The sequence below is a fragment of the Chaetodon trifascialis genome, chromosome 17 (assembly GCF_039877785.1).
Source record: "Chaetodon trifascialis isolate fChaTrf1 chromosome 17, fChaTrf1.hap1, whole genome shotgun sequence".
NCBI classification, from domain to species: domain Eukaryota; kingdom Metazoa; phylum Chordata; class Actinopteri; order Chaetodontiformes; family Chaetodontidae; genus Chaetodon; species Chaetodon trifascialis.
Window position 1 is genome coordinate 6,808,710 of NC_092072.1, and position 24,873 is coordinate 6,833,582.

Consider the following 24,873-nt stretch of genomic DNA (forward strand, 5'->3'; position numbering starts at 1 on the left):
TATATGTGCGGATCAACCGGAAACCGACTGCACAGGACCACAAGTGGCCGTATCAGAACGTATTTTATGTATTACGGTGTTAAAAACGTAACGACCTTTTGCTTAACGAAGCTATCAAACAGCTGACAATGTGTTGCCCGCCTGCTGCTCGATGTTGATTGGCTGCTTAGATGCGTGACATGTGAAACTCCATTGACTGCTTGTTTCGCTCCTGATATGTCCTGTAGCACATAAAAAACACCCCATGGACATGATAACAAGGCTGAAAACCTGATTTTCATTGGGGGGCGTCATGAAAGCTCTTTTGTGATTGTGGTGGTTTACTGCTAACCAAGCTAACCATATTAGCTGCCTGAGGCTAACGTGTTGACAAAGTAACAGTAACTGTTTATTTACTGTTTGGCTATGATATGTTCTAACTCCATTTATACATTAAGCAGATGAATTACTGGGCTGGATATTGATCTTTTACCATTAACACTTTACTTTCTTCCTGTAGGACAATATTACAATATTACTAATATTACTATTACTTACAAATCTGCTAGCATACATGTGTGAGTCCAGTTTTCTTGCTGCTCTATCAGTTCACTTTGGAAACAAAAACTTTAACTTAGATGTTAATTGCATCTAATTCTTTTCTGATTTGTAATCACCCTCATGGATTTGTTGTGTCTCAGTTCCACATTTGCTTCCAGTAAAAAGGCAGACTGCTGTCTTCAAACTTTTCTCAGAGTGTGTTTGCTTTGCTGCATAGCTTTGCACCTACATGCACGCTGAGGGCTGGAGACTCATTGTAAGAAGCTGATTAAGAAAAAAGGACTTTAAGTGAGAAAGTCAGTGCGTAGAAGTCCTGCCAAGACAGGAAATCACAGATCGCACTTAAGCTCCTTCCTGAGAGTAGGCTGGTTTATTTATTTAATAATTTATACTGTGTGTGAAATCATCATGCGACGCTTTCATGGTTAACAGACTTAAACAATGATTAGCTCTTAACCTTCAGCCTTAACCCAGTTTGAACACGAAAGTAAAGTGAAAACCACAAAGAGGGTTAACTATTAATTTTCTGTGCACACACCCGCCCTCTGCTCCTTTTCCCTTCATCTCTACCTTCCTCGACGTGTCTCTCCCTGTCGTCTCCCGAACGCTTTTTTTTTCCCCCTCACCTCCATTTCTGCTCTCCTCTCCTATTCTTATCACTCACCCTCCCACCATTGATCCTCCCATTTTCCATCGTCTCCTTCTCTCACGTCTTTCTCTCCTTCGCAGCAGCTCTGGCCAATATAAAGCAGACCAATATGAGATTTCTTGTTTGATGGAGAGCCACAGCTACTCCATCACACTGTCTTTGTGTGTGCTTTTGTTTGTGTGTGCGGGCGACTCTTGTCTCTGCTGCTGTGTATGCGATGTTTTGTGTGTGTATTTATTTGTTTGGAGAGTGTCTTTTTTATTATAAGGGTGTGTGTGTGTTTGTGCGTGTGCATCTATTTCTTTGTGTGTGTTTGTCACACTGCAGCTCTGCAGGCCACTGGCTGTCAGTCTGATTTCATTTCTATGGGAGAAAGAGATGCTGGAGATAACAGTGCTGTGTGAGCTACTGTACTGCCCGGGCTTGTGTTTCAGTGGAGCTTCAATTAAAGTGAACTGGCTCCTGGGAGAAGAGTGGTGGCCATCCGCCATGCTGCAGACACACACTCTATTCCCTGTGACTGATCGAATGGTTCCCCGCTATACAACACCGCCTGACAGCACACTGCCTGATGGAAAATAGTGAAGGAGGCGGGCAGGGCTCCACGCACACACAAACGCACACATTCATCGGCCGGCAAATAGTTGCACACACACACACACACACACACACACACAAACGGTGACTCACTTGCGCACATTTCTGAGTCCACTCTGATTGCAGTGTTTTGGAAGCTGCATGATTACCGGGACTCTGGGAATGCCCATACACTGAAAATTACATTTTATAGAAAATGGCTACCCCAGGATGTGCATGACTGCACCTTCGGAGCAGAAATTGCTAAACTTTGTCATTGTTCGCTTCACGGCATCCATATTGTTGCCACCTCAAGTGGAATGTGTGCATACATTTTTATGGTTATTAATCATAGTGGCATCTCATTTTTACTGGCTTATTCCGTAGAGAGCTTACAGAATGTCGCTGTCGTGCGACATCGGCTCTACACCTCCTGGGGAATAAATGTGCTTAGGCTCAGAGCTTGTATGACTCTTACATGGCAGCTGCACCGAGTCTGTTTCCCTCCTGAGGTCACAAACTAAATCTAAATGTTTACAGCCGTGCAGGAAGATATAAGTGGAATGAGTGTCAGTGGGCTGCAGGTTTGACCCTGGTTTCGAGGCTCTTCTTTAAAGGGAAGGTAATGAACAGTGATGCATATTTCTGTCTGAATTCGTGCTTGTTTGGAAAGAGAGCGGATACATGCTAGCTGTATTATTATCAGTTAAAATGAATATTAACATAATGCAGCAAGGACAGCACAAGGGGTCTCTGGCAGTGACGACCACAGAGAATTGTTACCCAGCTCCCCAGCCGATCTCAGCCCGTCGGAGCTTTATAGCGAGTCTCAGCTCATTGTTTTTTCCAGCTCACAACTTTTCTGTTTCTGGCTCGGTCTCACCACTCTCATCAGTGTCGTTTTTGGCCACAGCAGGCAGCTGTTTTTAGTGAAAAAGCTCCAAAACACCTCTGTACACTGCCTGTCCAGCACCAAACAGCAGTCAGAAGACAGTTATCGACTAGCTGGTGAGCACAGTGGAGCACTGAGCCAGATGTTTCCCTCAGACCTGAAAGAAAATGAATGCTTATACCAGCTCTGTGTGTCTTTGATGTGTAAATATGCAACTGTTTGCTAAAATCTACTTAAAAGGTTCTTTTTTTGGGGGGGGGGGATCCAAAGTGACAAAAATCTGTTATTGCAGGTCTAATAAAAAGCCTTGTTGTTGCTTTCAAAACAAATAATTAGAGTCCTTCACGGAGCATGAATGAAGAGAAACTGACAGAAAAGAGAGAACAGTTCACAAAACAGTTTTGCCTCTAAGTCATTTCAGTAGCTTTTGAGCTTTTGATAATGTCACATGATCAAAAGGCAGGTGGATTTACAGATGTTCAAATCAGCATTTTTTCACAACACTTGAGGGATTTCCATACACTTCTAGTTAGACTTCTGTAGCAGCGAAGCAAACATCACCTGCTAATGAAGCTCCAGAACAGACTTTGAGGTGAGATAGTTTTCAAGGTCATTGTTTCCCAAGGTTACGAATGAACTTTGAAAAGCACATTGATGAAGAAAGCAGTTTGCATAAGGCGCGTTAATCTCCTCATATGCGGAAACACTGAGTTATGCTTTCAGTGAACCGGCTCGATTTGCTACCCTGCAGTTCTGCTGCACAAGACGGGGGTTGTGTCAGTCCAGTGTTACAGTGGAACAATGCACTCCGGGTTCATCAGAGAGGGATGTAAAGCAAGACAGTGTTGAATCAAGTGAAATTTAACGAGCGAGTGTTTTGCTACCAAGCAGAAAACATGGTACATCCCTGATTTCTCTGGCGCTGCTGTTTGTAGTGACTCTCAGGTGATGTACAGCTGAACATACAATAATCCGCAGTTTGTCTAGTCTAGTTTTCCGCACCGCTGCACAGAGAGGAAGTTGCTTACTTGCTTTTCCCTCTTTTCTCTCTTTGCTGAGCTGTGATGTAAAACAAACCCCATCGCCCATTCGTGAGCGTATGGAGTGTTCCCCCTCTTCGCTTGTTTGCACATGATAATGTGCCATAAGTAAACCTGAAGAGGGGCTCCATCAGCATCACGTGAAAAGACTTGAGTTTACTCAAGTCAGCGCTCCTTAATCTTGACATGTGACGAACGACACTAATTTCCTCTCTTCTTTTCTCCTGCGAGCGCGGCGCCGTTTTGATGATGTAAACACCTTCGTTTATCGCGACCGCCTCCAAATTGCCTGAAGTGGCTGCTTCTGTAATTGCGGGTTGGAGCAGAGTGCACGTTATTGTGTTTGTGTGTGTTAAAGATTGTGCTCATCTGCACAAAATAACACACTCACGTCTGTGTGCATAGCCGTGCAAGTGTTCACAGTTGTTTGTGCTGCAGTGCAGCGAGAAGCGTGCGGTAAACAAGCCTTAATCGGTCACCTGGTCTTGTGACTCTATCACATCTACACCTTGATTAAGATCTTTAGGCTGTGACGGTAATTACCTGCCAGCCACTCGTCTTAAACACACTGCAGACCCCAGGGAAGGGCAGGGGGAGGAAGCAGGAGAGAGGGAAGGGAAGTAAGAAGATGACATGGCAGTTGGAGTGCGAGTATAAACAAGAGCTGAGGGAAATAGGAAGACGAAGAAAAGTGAAAATGAAGTGCAAACAGAATTCGAGGGGACGGAGGAAGAGGACTGAGAGGGAGGATGGCAACTGATGGCATTGAATGGGGAGTTATAAGCCAACCAGCAGCCTCCTCTGACAAGTTCATTTCTCCATTTTAGGAGTTATAAGACTTTTATCTCCTACAGCAGTGACACTTGTTTCATCGGTGGAAGGGAAAAGCCCTGAAATGCCTCAAAAAGAAATCGAAAGTGTACAAAACTTCGCCTGCTGCTGCAAATCCAAATGATTCCTCTTCTATTCTGTTCCATTCTTCTGCAAATACACGCTGTGCGTTCGCTCGCCAGCCAAAGCCCGGTCAACATATCTGCGTACGTGAATGCAAGACTCGAATATCTAGCAGCCCAGACGCCATTGTGAACAATAAAAGGAAGCATTCGAATGCAGATTTCGAAGCTTCAAAGCGCCTGTGCATTTGGGTCAGCCCTAAATGTAAGATGTAATCATTTTAAATATCAGCTGCTCTTGACAGACTGCAAAATGGTAAAAATGACTAACTTAACGTCAGAAGAATGCTACTGAGTAATCTGTGCAAAGACCATATATGTACTGTGGTATTCAAGCAGGCATCAGCGTTAATGCCTGGCTGCTGCACCAACAAATGTCAGCCCATCTCTGCCGAGGATTAACAATGGATCTCCGCATCTCCTCCTTCCTCCTCCGTTCCATCTACGTCTCCTCTTCCTTTGTTCCTGTTTTGTCAGGCGTTCTGACTCCCCTCTTTTCACCTCCTACAAATCAAGGCCTGCGTTCAGCCATCAATCACACAAGTGCAGTGTTAAACACAACGAGGAGATAAAGAGGCGAGGGCTGCAATGCTTATTTGTCCATCAACTCCCCCCCCTAACTGACTAACAGGCTGAATCACAGTGCCAGCGATGGCCTTGCTCCGTGTAGGATCGGTGTGTTATTTGGTTTGATTTCTGAAGCCGCTCTGGTGATTTGGTTGTCAGAGAGGGGTGCGATGCGGTTTGAGCGCTACCTGCTCGCCTTGCGCCCGCTGATCCGTGTAGACAAACTCATTTTCTCCTGCGCCGGTAATGAAGAATGAAATCCTTTTGTTTAACAGCGGTGGTTTTAGCACACAATTGTCTTTACTTCTGTCTGCGCCTAGAGGAGACCAAGAAGATTTTGCTTAAGTGCCTGGTGCCCTTTCACTGAGACAGATGATTCATTTAAAGAGGCATTCGAGCATGTGTTGTTAGCTGGCTGCCTTTCTTACAGTGCCTCATGGATCCCACACACACACTCTCACACTCACACACACACAGACGTGCACACTCATGTTCTCAAGTGCTTATTAATACAAACATTGGATAGTTGGGTGAATGTATAGGCACAACACAAAATGCTTTAACTTTGCCGTTCCTGGCAATTACCAATGCAGATTGCACAGTGTAATTATATAGCACCACAGCATTAAAGCACCTTATAATATTCAAATTAGATTTGCTCGTTTGGGCTTTTTGAATTAAATCATAATTCCTCAACCCACAAATTAAAATTGTCAAGGTAATTCATTCTGTTTACACAATTTCCCCCTCACCTCAGTGGATTTTTTAGAGGCACACTCGTCTTATTTTGTGTTTGAGATATGTTTATTCAGATATTTTAATTTTTAAAACTCCTTGCCTGCGGCTGGGTATTACATATTTACATGGTTCCATCTTAGCATAATTCCAAGTAGAAGAAGAAATACAGATTAAGGCTGCACTAATGAATATATTTATATTAGCAGTGGATCAAGTCGTAGAGTTTTAGCATCTTTCAGCTCATTGTTTTGGTCACACATCTCACAACTTTAGTTTTTGCTTCAGTCTCAAGTCAGTCATCAGCCTTGTTTCCAGAAGCAGCTCAGAAATGTCACATTTGAATATGCAAATGAGGCATTAAATGAGGTATAAGGCATTATTAATTTGCATGCATTTTCTGAACAGAAACCTGAATATTCAGGCTCAAAATTCTTGTTCCATTCTATTGACATAATGTTTTTGCAGAAGAAATGTTCGATATCCCCTTTTATCACTCCATAAATTAGAAAATACTGTCAGCAGCCATAAAAAAATCAACTCTTGTTTTTAGCAATAAAATGTTACATAAATGAGGCTATGAATGATATATGAACACACCCCTCAGTAAAAACCTTTAGAATATGCATGGGAATAAAACTGGAAAGTTTACTGTATGTAAGTGCTACTGAAGTGGAGATGAGGAAAAAAACAAAAAAGCATGTAAAATTGTAAAAATAAAGAAGACACAGCAGGTGAAAAGGGGAAAAATTTTAACTGACAGACATCAACATGAAACTTCACCTGTCGCTTACTTATTAAGAAAGTTATGTATTTATTGTTTTGTATTACAAGTTTTCTGAAATGTTATGTTTAAATATGCTAATTATTCAATATCTAGTAAATATGCACTAATTTGCATTCATCTCCATAAAGAGAAATCTGAACTAAAATAAACATCTGAATGTGCATTTTGAGCATTTTCTTTCAGTCTGAAGGAAGAAATGTTATGGAAGCAAAAGCTCATAATCTCAAAATTGCCCAGCATGAAAGTGTTTTTGTCTGCATGCTGCAGCACCAAAGAGCAGACGAAGTTAGCAACTAGCCGGTGAAGACAGGGAAGCGTTTAGCAGCTTAAGAGCCAGATATTTTTCTCAGGAGTCAAAAAAGAACTAAAACAAGAGTGAATGTTGGACTTGCATTCATCAGGAGGTCTGAAACACCACAATGGGGAACTGTTTGCTAACACCTTCAACTTTATAAGGTGATAATAAGCCAAGGTTGGTTTACAGTTTGTTCCACATCCCCGCAGTGGCAGAGAAAATCATAATGGTTATTAATAGAAAGTGCAGTTCTTCTGTCGCCTGCTTCATTTCTGTCTCCTCACACACATATGCTCCTGGCCATGGTAATTTAGTTATCTCACTCCTCAGGTTAGCAATTAAGCATCCTCAGGTTTTCTAAAATCACCTCATTTCTTGAAGACACAGTGATTATCATACAGTGGGTGCTTGAGAGGAAAAAATTGATTTGCATTTCTGTCGGCACTACTTCAGTCAGCTTTCCTCAGACTCGCCCTTCCACTTGGAGAAGCAGAAAAGCCAGGGTTGTTAACAGAAGGATATATAAAAGCCCTTCATTAGAGCGCTGGCTCATATCCAACCTACCTGAATTTCATCTGATCCAATTGATATAGCTCCCTCTCCTGCAAACCTGGGTCAAATAGCACTTGTAAATTATTCAGTGTTTATTTTAACCTGCATAGAGTACTCGATGGGTGGGGTTTTACTGCAACAAGACACAGAAATATGCACCAAGCAGACCCCAGAACACTTCTCTTTCATTCCCTTCTCTGTTCTATTTGTTGTTTAATTTTACCCGAACCATCTGTGCACACATATTAGCTAAACTAATTCTCAAATGCTAAATTGTCTGCTCGCTTGCTCTGATGCTTTGTGTGCCTCCGACTGCGCCTCAGTCCTCTAATACTTTGCTCCATCCATACTTTCTTTCACCCTCGCCGTGTCTCCACGTCCCTCCTTCCTCCCTTGCTTCCATCTGTCTGTCCGTTTTGCACTGTGTCTTTGTCCTGATGTTGTTTTTCTCTCCAAAGCCTCCTCTCTATTTTTTCCTCCTCCTCTTTCTACTTGGCAGACAGTTAGTACATTATTTGTGCCCATAGCAGGTGTTCTCCTGTATGGCTGCAAGGGCTCCTACTTGACATTTTACTACAATAACTTTCGCAACCAACCACAAGGAATGCTATTTGGGGTAATGTTGCTTATCTTGCCTCTTCAGGCAGTGAAATAAAGAAGGATGGATCATTGATATCTCAGGAATTGGCTGCTGAGATACACCATTGTTCAACTGTTCGCACAAAAAAAAGCTTCCTGCAACATCTGATGCTTCCCGTGGTGCTAAAGAGGTCATTTGTAAACCCTCAGTACTTCCTGCAGCACTCAGTTCCTCCCTCCCAATTGGCTGGGATGGCCGTAGGAGGCAACCCTGCCATCCAGTAACATGGCAGATGTCTCTCACTGTGTGATTACTCAGTGTCAAGTAGGCGGTGAAAACAGGTGACACGTTTATTTGCGGGGCGTGCGCGAAGAAGGCTTTGACGATTAGTCATCATTTGTGCAAATGTTCCCTCTCTTCTCTTTCACTTCCCAGAGAGACCAGAGAGTCTTGGTTTAAAATAAAAATTGTTGCCACACATTCCAGCACTTTGGCAAAAGCGGTCAGCTTCACTCCTACACCTGTAGACTGTGCCGCACAACCTGACTGCAGATATCTGTTCTCTCTGTGAGGTCTACCTGTCGCGCGGAGGAAAGATGATAAATATCTCCTCAATGCAAAAACAGGACGAATCATGCTGGAGCACTTCAGTCCAGTCTGTGTGGAGTGCACTCATGTAACACTCACCGCAGTAATCTGCTCTACTACAGTCCAGCTTTCCGTCTGTAGAGGCAGCCTTCCGCTAACCCCTTTTAAAAGGGATTCAACAGATCAAATGTGTGTTTTTAGGGTATAGCTCCATGCAGGTGATGCGAACACGTGCAGCTCTGTGCTGAGGCCACACACCTCGTTTTAGCAAACTGCTCCTGTAGCAACACAAACGCAGCTGATTGCTCATGAACACGAATCCTAATCATCTGTGTACTCTGACACAAGATGACTGCTGGGTCTGATGGAGTGAGCCGAAACGAACAGGCGATCAATCAAATGGGTGATCGGCAGAAAAACTATTTTGAAAATTGATTAATTAGTTCAACATTTGCTGTTTCCAGCTTATTGAATGTGAAGATTTGGTGTTTTTTCTGTTTAAGAAATCTCAGAAAAATATATATGTTTATATACGGATGATATTAGCATGACGTAGCTTTACAGTGTAATCAGACTGAGTTGTCTTTTTTTTATTCATTTCATTTTTCAGGCTGACTTTGTTTTCATGTTTTATTTTTAATCGATTAGTGATGTATCCGTGCATGTCTTTATTGAAGAAATGTGAGTTATTTCCTGCACATGTGTGTTGATCTCATCCACTTGTTGCTGTTTTCGTTGCAGTTTTTTTTTTTTGCCATCGTTCTGGCTCTGGCACAGAAAGATGTCATCCTCAATTCTCTTAAAAGCACCTCTAAAGCTCTGGTTGGCTGTTTTTCAAACAGGGGCAACGCCATGCTTGTGTGCTGTATGTAGGCAGCGACTCACATGTTGATGTCGGCTGAGGATTAAGTGCCTAAAGATCCCTGACCTACCTTGTTCCTCCAGATCTGCCCCTCTGTGCAGCGCACACCCTGAAATTTGAGGGAAGAGACATGATGAGAGATTAAGATTCAGGAATAACTGCTCTCTGATTTGAATAAAAAAAGAGAGAGCTTGATTATAAGAGGCACTCCCAATATTGAGGTTCTTCAAGTATCAGGCAATCCAAACAGATCACATCTCAAGTGTGTCAGATGTCTGAAAACAATCTCCAAATGGATACGTTTCTGCAGCTCGTTCGCCGACTGTGTGCCTAATGCATCTGGCAAACAATGCTGATGCTCGCCAGCGGTGAGGCAGACACACTATCTGCTTCACATTAACCTCCCTCTGTGTTCCCAATGTCTGTTGACCCAGACGTATTATAAACCTACAGGTAGAAACTGGAGAGACGAGCAAAGACACGCACCATAGAGCATCGCTATCCTGTCGCACAGTGGGAGCACTGTTGTCACACGTGGCGTAATGTGTGTATAATTTGAACACACATGCACACACACATACAACTCTAACTACTCTGCTCCGACTGCAAGACATACTGGGACATGGCGCCCTGTTGCTGCAGCAGCAGATACGGCAATATTGATAGTTAATGAATGTATATTGTTCCCCTACGTAACACTTGTCTACAATCTCCAGAGTCCAGATCTAGAGCACATATGATGATTAATATTCATCATATAGCTCCTGCACTACCTGCTGATGCCCCTTCTGTATCCACTGGGACCTAAACACCCTGACACCGACATTATATCCATTTACACACAGCCGGTTTGATGCGATGCGTACTCGACTGTGTGCTGTGCTAAGGTTAAGGTGTCTAGCTCAAGGGCGATGTGGTGTAGCGGTGGCAGGTTTGGTCCTGCTGGGAATCCAGGAGCCTCGTCATGTATTCAGACCCCCAGCTGGTAAATACACGTTTAATGCTACAGAGTCAGCAGGGGCAGGCGGCGCGCACAGAATACACGATCACTTCAAGTGGTTTTGTTTGAAGCAGCGAGGGTGTGAGGGACTGGTAGGAAGATTTTCAGTGTCAGCACATGAAGACTGTACACCGCCTTACACTATATGAAAGCCAAGTCTGTACTCCAGTGAGGACTGAGGAGTTAGCATTGGATTTTGAAGTAGTTTTTTGCTGAAGGCTATATTTTGCCATTGTTTGCAACAGTTTTTCTAGGGTAATTTCATGGTGTCATGCAGTCCGGGCAGCAGTGAACAGGAGCAGTTCTGACTTCACTTAGTCTTTAGGAAAAATGTATCATAGAACGTGTTCGTTAGCACAGAGTATTTTAGCCAAAATCATATCAGTATACCAATAAGAACAGTTCTCTGATCAGTATATTGTATATCACAATAAGGCTGGACACTGTTCAGTGAGAATGGGCCATAAAAGTAAAGTTGCGAGCAGCAAAAACAAAACAATGAGCTGAAAGACTCTAAAATGCTCCTTTGAGCTGAGGGGAACTGCAAAGACAGATGATAATCATCTGTGAGTTTGTCAATACAAACAGCCCCCTTAACACTACAGTCATTTTCCTTGTTCATATAAAGATATTGATTATTGCAGCTTTAAGGGCAAAAGCATTTTTGTCGGCTCGGCATTTTCTCCTGACATTCAATAATCGTACACGGGGAACTTCTGCAAGAGAGCGCAGATACTAATTTCCCACTGACAATAGACAACATGTCTTGTGGCGCTGCAGACACAAAACATCATGTCTATTGAGTAATATGAAATAATGCCCCTTTTTTGCCTGGAGATACTCCATTGCAGTTACTCTGCTGTTGCTATCATTATCTGTATTGCACTCTCCTCCCACACAAATTGAATGCAACAAGTTCGCTCCTGTTCTCCGGGGTTTGTTCGAGTGCATTGTGGGGAATCAATGGAAAAGCCAAAGCAGAGGTATATGAGGTGGTTTGATTGAGCCAAAATGTACTTAACCCACAGAAAGCGTAAGTTTATCCGAGGCAAGAAGTTTCCACACGGTCCAAATATTTCACATTTTACATCTGATTAGTTTTATCTGGTTCAAATGATCAAATGTATGTTCATCTAAAAAAAATAAAGCAGGATTTTGTCCTTACAGAGCAGCTCAAGACTGTCTGCATGATGACACTGTTGTTGTGGATAATGTTTAAGCAGCAGCGTGAGTAATGTGAATTTCTAAACTGAGTGGTGTTCAACAGCTTTAAGTATGTCATCAGGAGCACGGAATCTCAATTTTGCCTATTTAAGTACTAATCGACATATTTCTCTGCATTATTCCTACTTTATGTAAGAAATGTCTCATAATCATGCATTGTAATGGCTCTAAACATAGACAGGAATGTGCCAAGGTGTGCCTACGTTTTCTGCCTTTCTGATTCCCAGCAAAGAAAAGCAAAAATATTTGCAATCAATCTCAAAGAAGGCGATCTTTCTCACAACACCCACACAGCAAACGCACTCAGAAATGTGCCTGAACACATGCACGTCCTGCATGCATACACAAGAGCACCTCCACACTCAAAATCACTCTCACAAACATTTAAAGTTCCACAAGCTCGCATGCACCGGCGGAACCAATTGTTTGTTGGATTGACTTTTTATTTAATTAGCAGACAAGCAAATTACTTTAAAGTTGAAATCCCAGAGCCACTCAAGGGGAATTAAAGTGTTTCCAAAAAATTTCATTGGAAATTGAAATTTTCTTTTCATGATGATCGGCTGTGTCGCTGAGAGGAAGGCTTTGCAGTTCCACCCAAGTTTATCCTCTGAGTATACACAGTGTGTTTCCAAAGTGAATAGTGATAGTAAGGCATCTCTCACACAGGTTAGATTGAGGAGAGCGTATATATATTTAACACTGCTCCTTTGGCAACATACAAATGCTGAAAGCAGCTTCTTTAAGTTGTCACTGTGTGAAAGAGGATAATGATGCCATCAGTGGCAATGGTGCCTTCAGGGACAAAACGGATGCATGAGTCAGATTAAATGGAAATTGAGGAAAACACAAAGAAAATGTCTTGGGTTTTCTTTCTCAGCAGTTTGCTTATGATAATTCCACACAAGTCATTTTATGAAAGTGGCACAGTGCTTGCAACTGTAAAGGTTTGCAATCACATTAAATAAAGATGGTTAAACTACAAAATGCATTTTAAACTTGCAGCAAGTGATTTTTCATGCCGGTTCTTCTTGCGTTCACCTCAAAACAACCCGAATAATTCTGTTTTCAGGCTGTATGTTAATACCTACTAGGATAATTTTAAAAAAGCGTTATTTTAAATTGAGTCATTCAGTTGTTCAGCCGTCCTTGTTCTCCAACTTTTACATTTTATTAGATTCTTCGTTTGCTCGTAGTTAGCTGAAGTCGTTAGCATCTGGTTATCTAGCTCACTACCAACAGTCGGCTACTAACCGTTATATACTTTGAAATACAAGGAACATATCATCAGCCAAACTATTAGTTTGTTGATTTATAAGTTATGTAACAAAGTCCTGTTTGTAACTAGAATATCCACCATGTCATATTTCCCTACTTAGTGAAAGCCAGTCCTGAATGCTATCGGCAGTTAGGCTAATGTTAGCCGCTCTGTCCTGCTTTTTATTGAATTTGAGGAAGTTTACATCAAATATAAGCTGAGCAGCCAAACAGGGCTCATGCTAAAATTATTTTTACTTATGTATCATACTTATAATAATCGGACTAACTAGCTCTACACTGCAATGAGCGAGCTAGGATTTAGTGTTACATGCCATGAGGATCTCAGGTTTTGCTCAGGATAGGAAGCTTTAGCCATCAAGTGCAAAGTTAAGACCTTTTTTACATGACTGTCCTTTTAAATCAGCTGGAAACATTCAAGTTGGTCACCGTGTTTTCAACTAGCTCATGGAGCGAATGTTAGCTTGGCTAGCCAGCTGGCTAACGCAACGTGACCATTGTCATTTCAGCTGGCAAAATCAATATGTTGCTGGCTAAAAGTGATAAGCTCGCCTTTGTCTAGCTCTGTCTGAAACCAAAGGCCTAATGTTTCAACAATTACTAAGATATGTGTGTGGTATTTTGTAATGTTTTTACATTATTCAGAGTTTTTATACCAAGCATAATGTAAAAAGTATGGCATTCTGGAAATTATGTTTATATAATTACATTGAATAATTTAAGGGGTATATGAGCACACATACCAATCATAGGTCAACACATTGCTAAATCTGGCTGAATTATAAAAGCCTTTAGTTGGACTAACTGAAGGAGCCATCTGGGAGCCCAAAGACTTCCCATCACTAACATATGTGTACCATGCAAAGCTTGACAGGCTTGCCCACAGTAGCCTAAGGCGAAGGCAGTGCAGCAAACAGTCAGTTTTAGATCTACATGAGTGTAGGCTGCATTATTTAAAACGTAAAAAAAAATAAAGACATCATTTTTTTTGGGCCCACCAGATCTCGGAGTGGCTCTTGAAAGCATCTCTGTTTCTTTGCCTCTGACTTTGTGATGAATGAGCTCAGAGTTTGGACAGAAGGCAGCATGCAGTGCCGCCCTCTCACCACAGAGCTGCTCGCAGTTGGCAGAAGAGCAGAAACCTGAGAGAGAGGAATAAGATCCCATTACTACACTCACAAAGGGAAATAAGAGTTGTCAGTGTTTGTGAGCCATGGCGCCATGTGAGGTCATCATTATTCACCAACAGCTCTCAGGGTTGCTGTTGTGAGAGACACAGAAAGTGAGACAGTCAGGAAAGGGAAAACGCTGAGCGGAATACATTGCGATCCTTTCCTTATTGTGAGCCCCATATCCCTGCACCCACCGTGTACATCACTGCTGTCCTCCCTGCTGTTGAGTCATCACATTTCTGCGGAAAATGAGATTCGCTGCGCCACGAAGACTGATGATCCCCTTTAACCTCAGCTACTGAAGCACTCGTTCCAAAATAGCAACCAAGCCTTTTTGTCTCTGCTCACTGCAGGCCTCCCATATCTTATGTTTAAGTGCTGTTGACTTTGAACATGCCCCTGTTCCAGTCTTGATAGGCCGTATCAGCTGAGCGACTTGAGGGGGGATCGTTTCCTTCGAGTATGCTCAAACTACACTCAACAAGCATATCCCAAGGGCAAATTGAATAGCACTGTGGTAATGGACTTGCTTTCTTCACTTGAGCTGTGTATCATTGGCTTAGGAGCTTGTCCTAGAATCAGGAGTGTTGTGGTAATGCTAATTTCACTCATGTCGGGTGGCTTTGGTTGCACTGCGTGGAGAATTTAAAGAAGTAAATACACATCTAAATGTGATAGCATGGTTGGAGTAAGAGGGTTAAACATATACTGAGATACTGAGGATCCAGGGGCCAAATGTATAAATGCTGAATTTGTGCAAAAGCCATGCATACCTTATTACCCACACCTATTCATAAAGGAAGAATATGCACACCTCATATCTGCAGTCTATACGGCAATCTCGAATATGCAAATTAAAGGTGCATTCAGGAATAAATGTATTTTTTATATTGCAAACATATTTTTTTCTTTATAGGGTCTGTTTTCTGCTATAAACTGATGATTGAGGTGTGGTTTATATATACATGTCATATATTCTCTCTTTATATATATTCTCCAGTGTTTGAGGACATCGCCTATGTGTCTTCTTTCCTTCCTTTAACTCAGTCTGAGGACGCAGAGAGACATACTGATGAGAACAAAGAGATCATGGCGGCTAACTGCAGGAGTGAGCCATACAAGGAAAGTGATCTTTGCGTACCTGCACTCAGATATGTAGGAGAAGAAGTGCAGAGTGAAAAAAATCAGCTCCCACACAACATAAACTTATTGAATAACTATAAGTGACCTTCATCAGACATTTCATGAGGATGCATATATATTATATATATATGTGTATAAATTATGTATATGTGCAATGCCTGATGAAGGCCGACATGCAGTTAACTGTGGGAGTGGAAATCAGGCTCATGCACTGTGCCCAGTCTCACATTTATATTTATAACAGAACCATGAATTCAAACAGGTTTATAAATACGATGGAAACGAGTGGGTGCATATTTCTGTCTTTTTAGTTGTGAACATACACATACTCTTATGAACCTGGCAGCAGATTACAAAGGTTTATTCTAATAAGATTACTATATCGTATCAACATCTTGCTCCCAAATCCTCACAGATCCAGGAAAATATCAGCAACATTAAAGCAGAATATTTTAGGAATAAGTGTTATGGACTATTGGACTGAGTCAGTCGGAGGTTCACGCAACCAATTTAGCAGCACAAATAAGATTACGACGAGAAAATAACCAGCAGCCAGGTTTGCGCAGGTGAACGTATCCACTTGTTTATATGTGTTTTTTCTTTTTAAGAGAGCAGGCGAGTTTCTGAGGGAGTGGGAGATTAAGAGAAAGAGATATTAAGAGGAAGAGAATATCACAGCTAAAATATAGTGAGAGCAAGAATCTCATAGAGACTCAGACAGGAAAAAAAACTATTCTCTGGGAACACAATGCCGGATGGCGTGCTCCAGCTAAATAAATTATCACGGGGGGCTATTTTTAAGCTGAAGTGTAAATGCAGTAATCCTTAGAGCAGGAGCTGCGAAGAGCCAACACACAGCAGCCACATCAGGGAATACAGCTCTGCCTTTATCTTCCCCTCCCGCTCTCTCCTTCCCTCACACACACACATCCTCCACTCCCCACATCTCCACCCCAGCCCTGCACTTCTATCTGTTCCCGCTCTCCTGTTTCCCCTCTTCGTTCTTCTCCTTCTTTTCTCCCCTCGCCTTTCATATGGTAAAAGCCTCCTTTCTGTGTCGGGGTATTTTGCTTATCACTGAGCCCTCTATGGGGACTCTGAGTTCTATTGTAATAAACAATAACAGACCTTTGAACAAGACAGGGAGGGGAAACATGTAAGTGGCACGCTAAAGAAGCAGCAGTCAGAGGATATTAGGCCACAGTGGGTCATTCTCCAACTCGCAAACAAATCTTTCTTAGCAGATGTGTAATATTAAGGCCTGTTTTTTTTCTTTCCTCTGGCCCCTGTGGGAGCATGCTGTCAGGCCCAGGGAAACTTTCTGTAAGAAGCTGTAGTTTCTTGGCAGTATTGTGCTGTTTTGGTATGGGAGAGGAGACCCTCGTCTGCTGCTGTTTAATAGCACATAATGGGATGTCGTTAATCACCAGCGCGGGCTGAGGTTTCGCAAGGTTAATGACGGTGAAGCCAAGCTCTTGGCTGTGTCCTATTCCTCAGGTATTTATCAGTGTCAGCGGGAACCTGAGAGCTGAGGGTAGTTCATAGTTCTCTCCCTCACTGGGTCCACATGTCTTTACCTCTGTCTTTCTCCGCCTCTCTCTCTTTCTAACTGTTTTCCACTCAATGGGTGTCTAATGTGCAGAAACAACTAGAATTACCGCCGCGCAGTTGTTGCAGTCTCTGCCAACCTGTCAGGTCAACAGTTGAGGTCACAGTGACCTTGAACTTTCACCTTAAACCACCAACATGTACTCAGTTCATCCTTGAGTCCAAGTGAACCTTTGTGCCAAATTTGAAGAAATTTCCTCAAGGCGTTCCTGAGATATCACCAACAAGAGTGGGATGGAGGTAACTTTGACCTTGACCTTTGACCACCAAATCTAATCATCCTTGAGGCCAAGTGAAGATCTGAGATGCATAGTTATAAATATTAAGCTAATAATGAAAGTGTAACCTAACATCCCCGAACGTCTTCTTGTGCTTGACCAACAGTCCAAAACCCAAAAACATTCAGTTTTCAGGGGCATCAAACAGAGAAAAACAGCAAGTCCTCACAACAGAGAAGCTGGAGAGTTTTTACATTAGAAGTTGTTTAAGCAGTTAATCAGTTATCACGAATGAGTGAAGCAGGAGCTGATCTGGAAACAGCTGAAAAATGTTAGTGGAAAACTTTCAGAGCTTTCTGCCACATCGCACTTTAACAGCGACTGCAGTTTGCTGTCTTTGTGTATCATCATATCATCCATTGTACAAACAAGTACAAAGTACAAACAACAATGGAGCACCTGCCAGTCTCTTAAAGGAAAGGTTCAAATTTTGGGGAAATCCATTTATTCGCTTTCTTGCTGAGAATTAGATGAGGTAAATTGATACCAGACTCATATCTGTGCAGCAAATATGAAGCTATGGTGAGTAGCCTGTTAGCTTAGCTTAGCATTTAGACAGGAAACAGGGGAAAACAGCTATACTGGGTCTGTCCAGAGGTAACAAAATCCACCTACCAGCACCTCCAAAGCTCACTGTTAACACATTTCATCTGGTGTATTTAATCCTCAGAAAAACTGCGTAAAAGCATGTGTTTTTTTTTCAAGTGCTGCACTATTTTCCTGGCCAGGCGCAGTGACCTCCAGGTAACGGGATGCTCACTGTTGCTGTGTCCAGTCAACAGACACTTTTTTCAGAGCTGCAGTATAAAATGCATCGTCATATCTAGTCCTCGCCATTTATCATGAGATGCTCTAACTCCGGTTATGTTTCAAATCCAGTTACCAGCTAACATGTTGCTAAAGCCTTGGGCTAACCCCACCAGTAATGTCATCATGGTAAAACAAGAGTACTGTATTGTGCCTTCCTGTTTAACACCATGAATCATCTGAAGGCATATCTATAGAAATTTCCACGCACATGACCACGCTTTCACCCTCGAAGACGCTCATGTAAATATAGATACGTGCAGACATCAGCATACATGCACTGAAATAAATGAGGGGCTTGTTTTTACCGTTCCACTTTTTGCTCCTTTGCATTGCCATCTTTAAGCCCTGAAGGCCATGACAGCTCTGTGTCGGGAGAGAGATCCTGCATGATAGAGCAGCACGGTAAAGAAACAGTACTCAGCTCAGTTTGACAGTCCCCCGCTGAGCAACTAAAGGAAGCCGAAGCACGGAGGCAAGGTCTGTGTGTGTGGGAAATGTGTGTGTCAGTGTTGGTGGTGGTGGCAGGTGGCACCAGAAAAGGCACAGTAACAAACAAATCCAACCTGACACAAGCTAGAATACCAAAATACAAGCACTTTGAGAACTACCATTCCTCTGTCTCTTTCTCTGCATAAAATAGACTTATTTACTTAACCTCACTGGGTTTCGCTGATGAGGAGCCCTGCTTTAAAGAGATAGATGGAGAGAGGGGGGGAAACTTCCCGTCAGTTGTTTATGTTGTTGAAATCAGGGCAGGAAAAGAAGCAGGCGTGCTTGCTTGGAGTCGCAGAATAAGATGACCTATTTTGAACACACGCTGTGGAGACAAGGCTCTCTAAACCTTATCTGAGCACCACAGAGGCTGAAAACTCCACATATTTAACGGCATGTATGCACCCATGTGTGCATATATGTATCAGCGGCCCCTCCTGAACATTCACTTAGGTTAATTATCTAAACCTGTGGCAGATGTGATGCAGGTGGACTCAATGACCCCTGAGCAACTGCACCTTCTACTGAGTTCAAAGAGTTTGCCTGTTGGTAAGTCATTTTAGTGCAGACCACAACCATGTTTATGCTGCTTTTATAAAAATCATACAGAGAATAAACATGATGATTGGCCACACGTTTGTACAAGTTAACCTTCAGAAACCAACATCATCACTCAAAGACTCCCGGAGATTGTGCCTTGTAGGTCGCTGGTGTCGTGTTGTGAGTGTTAACTTCTGTTCACATTCTTCCCTTTATTACAGTGTCTAATGTTGATGCTTATGCAGTCTAGTATCTTTACGTTCTTATTGAATGATTCCACACCTCACAATTTACAATGGCAATGTTCAATGCAAGAAATACTGGAAATTCACTTCCTGTTAAAGACTTGGAATCATTCATCTTTTTAAATGATTGTAACTGTGAACTTTCTCCAGGCATCCCAAGGCCTAACCACACTTTAAGAGTATGTTTTTTGCCATAAACACAATATTAAGCACACAGTGGTTGACTTGTGCAGATGTTATTGAAAGCAAGAATTTTAAAAACGTGAGGCTCTGAGGATTTGCTGAATTCTTGTTTGGCAGTAAGGTTGTTGTGTTATTGTCAAGACAACAGTACAACCAGATCCAGAAAAAGTTGGGATGCTGTGTAAAAGGTAAATAAAAACAGGATGCAATCATTTCCAAACAAACTGTGCTTATACACAACGGTTTTACAAAGTCTTCCTGAGCCCATGTAGTAGCATCCTTCATGTGTTCACAAAGTGGTGAACCTCGCTCCATCCTCGCTTGTGAATGACTGAGCCTTTCCAGGATGCCCTTTTCATACCCAATCATGATGCTCTCACCTGTTACCAATGCACCTGTTTACCTGTGGAATGATCCCAACAGCTGTTTTTGGATCATTCCACACTTTCCCAGTCATTTATTGCTCCTGTCCCAAAATTCAGAATAAGCATAAATTGCATTATATAAGCATATTAAAGACATTAAATATGTTAAAAGGAATCAACCATTATATTTCTTTCACAAGTTTTCGATTGTGAAATCTTTTACGTCTTCAGGCCTCAGAAAATCCTTCAAATGAAACAATCTCAGAAAGAAAAAATCTATTTTTCTGTGAACTGTTCACAGCTCACGTCCACACTGAGGCCATAACCTGTAATAAGCGGTCACATGCTTCATTTTAAAGGGTCACAAGCCAAAAAGTTTGGGAAGTGCTGTGTGTGACCTTAATGCACCCAGAGCTCACAAACTCCGTTTTTAACAGGATTTCACTTTCTGCTGTATTGAATGAAGGACTTGCTACTTCAAGACAAGAGTTACAACTGTCGAGCCACAGAGTTTGACAACTGATCAAGATCAGGAAGCCTTATTTTTTTCTTTCTCATCATCCACTGTTCCCGAAGGCCAGGATTTAAATTGCGACAACACAACATGCCATCATGCTTATAGTGCTGTTGCACATGAAGATATTCAACCCAAGCAATGTGTCTTCTTATTCAAATAACTCAATAACTATTGGATGGATTGCTGTAAGCTTTGGTGGACATTCGTATTGCCATCATCAAAACAAATGACATTCCCATCAACCTCAGTCTGCTCTGTGTTTAGAGCTAGGCAGCAAATGTTAGCATGCTTTCATGTTGAACTCAGAGGGTGAACTCCTGCCAAACAACCAAATGTTTTCAATGTTAGCATGAGGATGTTAGCATTTAGCTCAGCACAGTGCAGCCTCACTGAGCCATTACTATGACTGTAGACTCTTAGTCTTGTTAAATGTTTGGACAAAAGTGAGTTATAGATAGAGGAAGAGGGTTTACCAGGCTCTGGCTGCACAAACAATACTGCTATAGCGTGCTAGTCTGGAGTTTTTTCATGGCATTTGTTGACAATAAGAAAAATATAGTGGATCATCAGCATTATCCTTTAAAAGCTGCATCTCAGGGTTTCCAGCAGCCAGCCTGTCAGGGATAGCCCTCCAGGTACAGCCCGCATCCAGAATAGATACTTTAAAGCTGGACGGACAGAATCGGTGCAGATACGTCTTTGTGCACATTTTTACTACGAGACGCGGCGCACAGCGGAGAGGAGGCTGCACGCTGAGGTGTGCTCAGATTAAACAAGCAAGACGGGTCTGATTACAAATGCACGGGTGAGAGAGGCAGAGGAAGAAATATGAAGACAGGAGTGAAGCATGGCAGGAGGAGAGAGAGAGGGAGAGATTTTGATGATCCAGACATTTTACTACCTGTCTCTGAAAAGCTGCTCATCTGTTAACACTGGCAAATCACATTCATCACTCGTACCGACGGCGCAGGAGACCGAGCGTCTGCAGGCTGCAGGAGCATTATTTGTGTGTGTGTGTGATGTGCATGCAAGCATTCATGTGTGAAGGTATGGGTACAACACCAAATCCTTGTGTGAATTACACTGCGGAACAGTACATTAATAATAGATCAACTCTCCCTTTGTTTGCGACATAAATGTGATGAGTGGGCCTTGTAATTGGTAAGTTTAATAACAGGAGACAAACAGTGTTCTCTGCATCTCATTCACACACACACACACACACACACACACACACACACACACATGCAAGCACACACCACAGAAAGATGTCGAAATTGTAATTCTCTGTCAAACGCTACAGCACACGCATACACACACACTCCATACTCATGTCAGGGAGGCATTCACACGCTGGTCTGTTTAATTTAGGTTTGGCAGATTATAGTAATTATGCTAAAGAAAAGATTTTCCAGAGTAATTTGCCCTTTTCTGTCCTTGAAGACTGAAACAGCGCAGGCTGAAGGATGATTGTGCTCCATTTTTTTTTTTCTTGCTCTGCTGCTTAGCTGTTCAACCAGATTGGAAAATATGTTCACATAAAGGTTGTGGAGGCATCCAGGGTTTTATTGTTCTGCACAGTTTTATGGCAACAATAATCTCTTTGATCATCCCAAAATGTTTTCAGCCATAACAGCAAACTATCCTTAATATTAAGATACACAGCATGTGTGTGTGTGTGTGTGTGTGTGTGTGTGTGTGTGTGTGTGTGTGTGTGTGTGTGTGTGTGTGTGTGTGTGTGTGTGTACAGTGGCAGCCAAGAGAAGTGTGGTGACTTAAATTGGAAAAACAGAGTATGTCATTGAACTGCACCTCTGGGCTCGCTCTCCATTCAGCTCTACCTCAGAATAATGTGTGTACATATGTGTGTGTGCATGTGTGTGTGAGTGATGGAGAGAGTCAATGTAAACTACCCATGAAATTAAGACAGAGAGCACAGTTTTCTGTGTTTGTGGGCTGGTGTAAATGTAGCCGTTTGCCTCTGCGTGTGCAAACTATCCTTGAAATTAAGATGTCGACCAAGAGACGCTCCAGTGTGTGCGTACATGTGTGCGTGTGCGCGCGTGTGAGGAAACAGATATCCGAGCTCTGAGTATTCTCACGATCGTCTGACGACAGAGAGGGGAGGGGGGATTTGAAGAATCCTTCGAACATGCTGACAGCTTGTCAAGGCCCTCCTACGACTGTAATGAATTTCAGCCTTTTGTGGTGTGTGGTCCCGCTGCACTGATAAGCCCTGGCACTAATACAGTTAACAAGGAGTGAGAGAGAGAGAGAGTGTGTGTGTGTGTGTGTGTGTGTGTGTGTGTGTGTGTGTGTGTGTGTGTGTGTGTGTGTGTGTGTGTGTGTGTGTGTGTGTGTGTGCCTGCGTGTGTGTGTGTGGGCTGACATGGTGTTTACATGCTTTTGAGCAGAAATAGCTTGATGCATTGCAGTGTTTGCCAGTAATGATGATGAATATTACATGGTTGAATTTGCATGGCTGTTTGTGTGTGTGTGTGTGTGTGTGTGTGTGTGTAATAATACCCAAGCCATGGTGGTTTGTGACTAACTACTTTTATTTATGTACTGTACTTAAGTACAGTTTTGATGTACTCGAGCGTTCACATGTTCTGCTACTTTAGAATTCTATTGCAGTAAATTTCAGAGGGGAAAATGTACTTTACTACATTTATCTGACAGCTACTAAATCGTAGAGTCCCCCGAAGCAAAATATATTTGCATCCAAGTGACAAAGGCCTCCAGTGACTGTATTAACTGTGACTGGAGCAAAGGAAGAAGTGAGGTGGAGGTCTGGTTGGATGGATGGGTCAACGAAACATCAGGCATGGAGAGCGCAGTAGAAGTTTTCTTTTCAACGTGACCACGATCTTTCCCAAAACCTACAGGTGCTTCATATTTATTACTGTAACCATGGCAACAAAGCTCCCCCAACATCCGCAAATTAGAGTTTCCTTTAAGCTTAACTTAAACTTAACCAAACCTCAACCATAACATTTTCCCTTCATGAAACACCCAGTTAACGTACCTGCCAAGTCTCAATGTTGATACTGATATCAGCGGATTTCATTTGTTCTCGGCCAAAATACGTAATCTTGCAATGTGACTTCGGCGTTATGCAGCTTTTTTCTGGTTATGTTTCGCACTGGCAGCATTTGGTTAATGTTAGAAGGATCGTGGTCGTCAGAGTTTTTATCAGCACCGACCACAGGCAGGAGTCTGTTCCATAACGCTGGTTTCTGGTGTCACAGTCCTCCACTTTATACGCCCACCATCCGCCACGACCACCTCCGTGCAACTCCAGCGGGGAAGATAAATTTTGTGTTTCATTCACTCAAATGCTGTCTCTGAACATAATCCAGGCTGCGATTACATTGTCACCACAGCGCAATTGTGAAAATAACTTAGTAAGATACAAATGTAATTTCTAGGACCAGGGTTGCATAAAACAGATTTATTTTGCAGCAGTGACTGTAACGCTTTGGGAAGCACTTTCACATGTTGTTCTGGAGGGCACGGATAAACAGTGTGTTTTGTTATTTAATTTGGTGGAAAAAGCGTGTGATGAGCTTATAAAATTTAGTTCATTGTTAAAGATGAAACCAGTGCTTTGGCTTGTTACCCCTTTACAAGAGAAGCAGAGAGTCTAGTTGGAGGTGGTCATGTCACATTTCAGATGTCTGGGTGATGTTTGCAGTCACAGCAAAGAGCGATTTCTCCTCTCAACCATTGAACCATTTGTGTAGCAGTATAAACTTTCTGGTAATCGTCTCATGACCCCCTGTGGAGGGGGCTTGACCTCAGGTTGGGAACCACTGGAATAAACGACTTTCTTGTATGTAAAGTGAAATAAAGTGGCTACAAAGGAAAGTGATACTGAGGCAAAAGTATTATAAATCCAATAATGTCATATCTTTTATACTTTAAGTACATTTTACTGATAATACCTTTGCTTAAGTTGGATTTTAAATACCAGACTCTTAGTTTAAAGAGGTTTTTTTTACACTGTGGTATTTGTACTTTTACTTAAGGAAAGTATCTCAATACTTGAACAAACGTATCTGCACTTTTTTTTTACTACTTTTTTCACTGTAGCCCCAACTTTCACGGTATTAATATGAATCCGGGCTGTCTGCCCTCAGTTTCCGCTCCTGCAGCTGAACAGAATAACATATAAAATCACAAATCTGTTTCCCTGCACACACACACACACACACACACACGCACACACACGCGCACACACATACACACAAGCTGTTGTCAGAGTCGGGGCTGGCATGTATCTTTGTGCCTTGTCATCACATGCTCCGACTGAGCTCTAAATGTCACTTGTCTCTCTCTGCTTCATCTGCCTGACTCATCCTCCTTGTCTTCACTCTGCATTTGAAATGCTTCTGTGTGT

General features: G+C 42.4%; 1 protein-coding gene across 2 annotated transcripts in view; it reads left to right on the forward strand.

The window, feature by feature from the left end:
• Positions 1-24,873, forward strand: part of samd12 (sterile alpha motif domain containing 12) — a 105,419-nt gene that overhangs the window by 75,655 nt on the left and 4,891 nt on the right. The gene's annotated exons all lie outside the window — the stretch shown is intronic.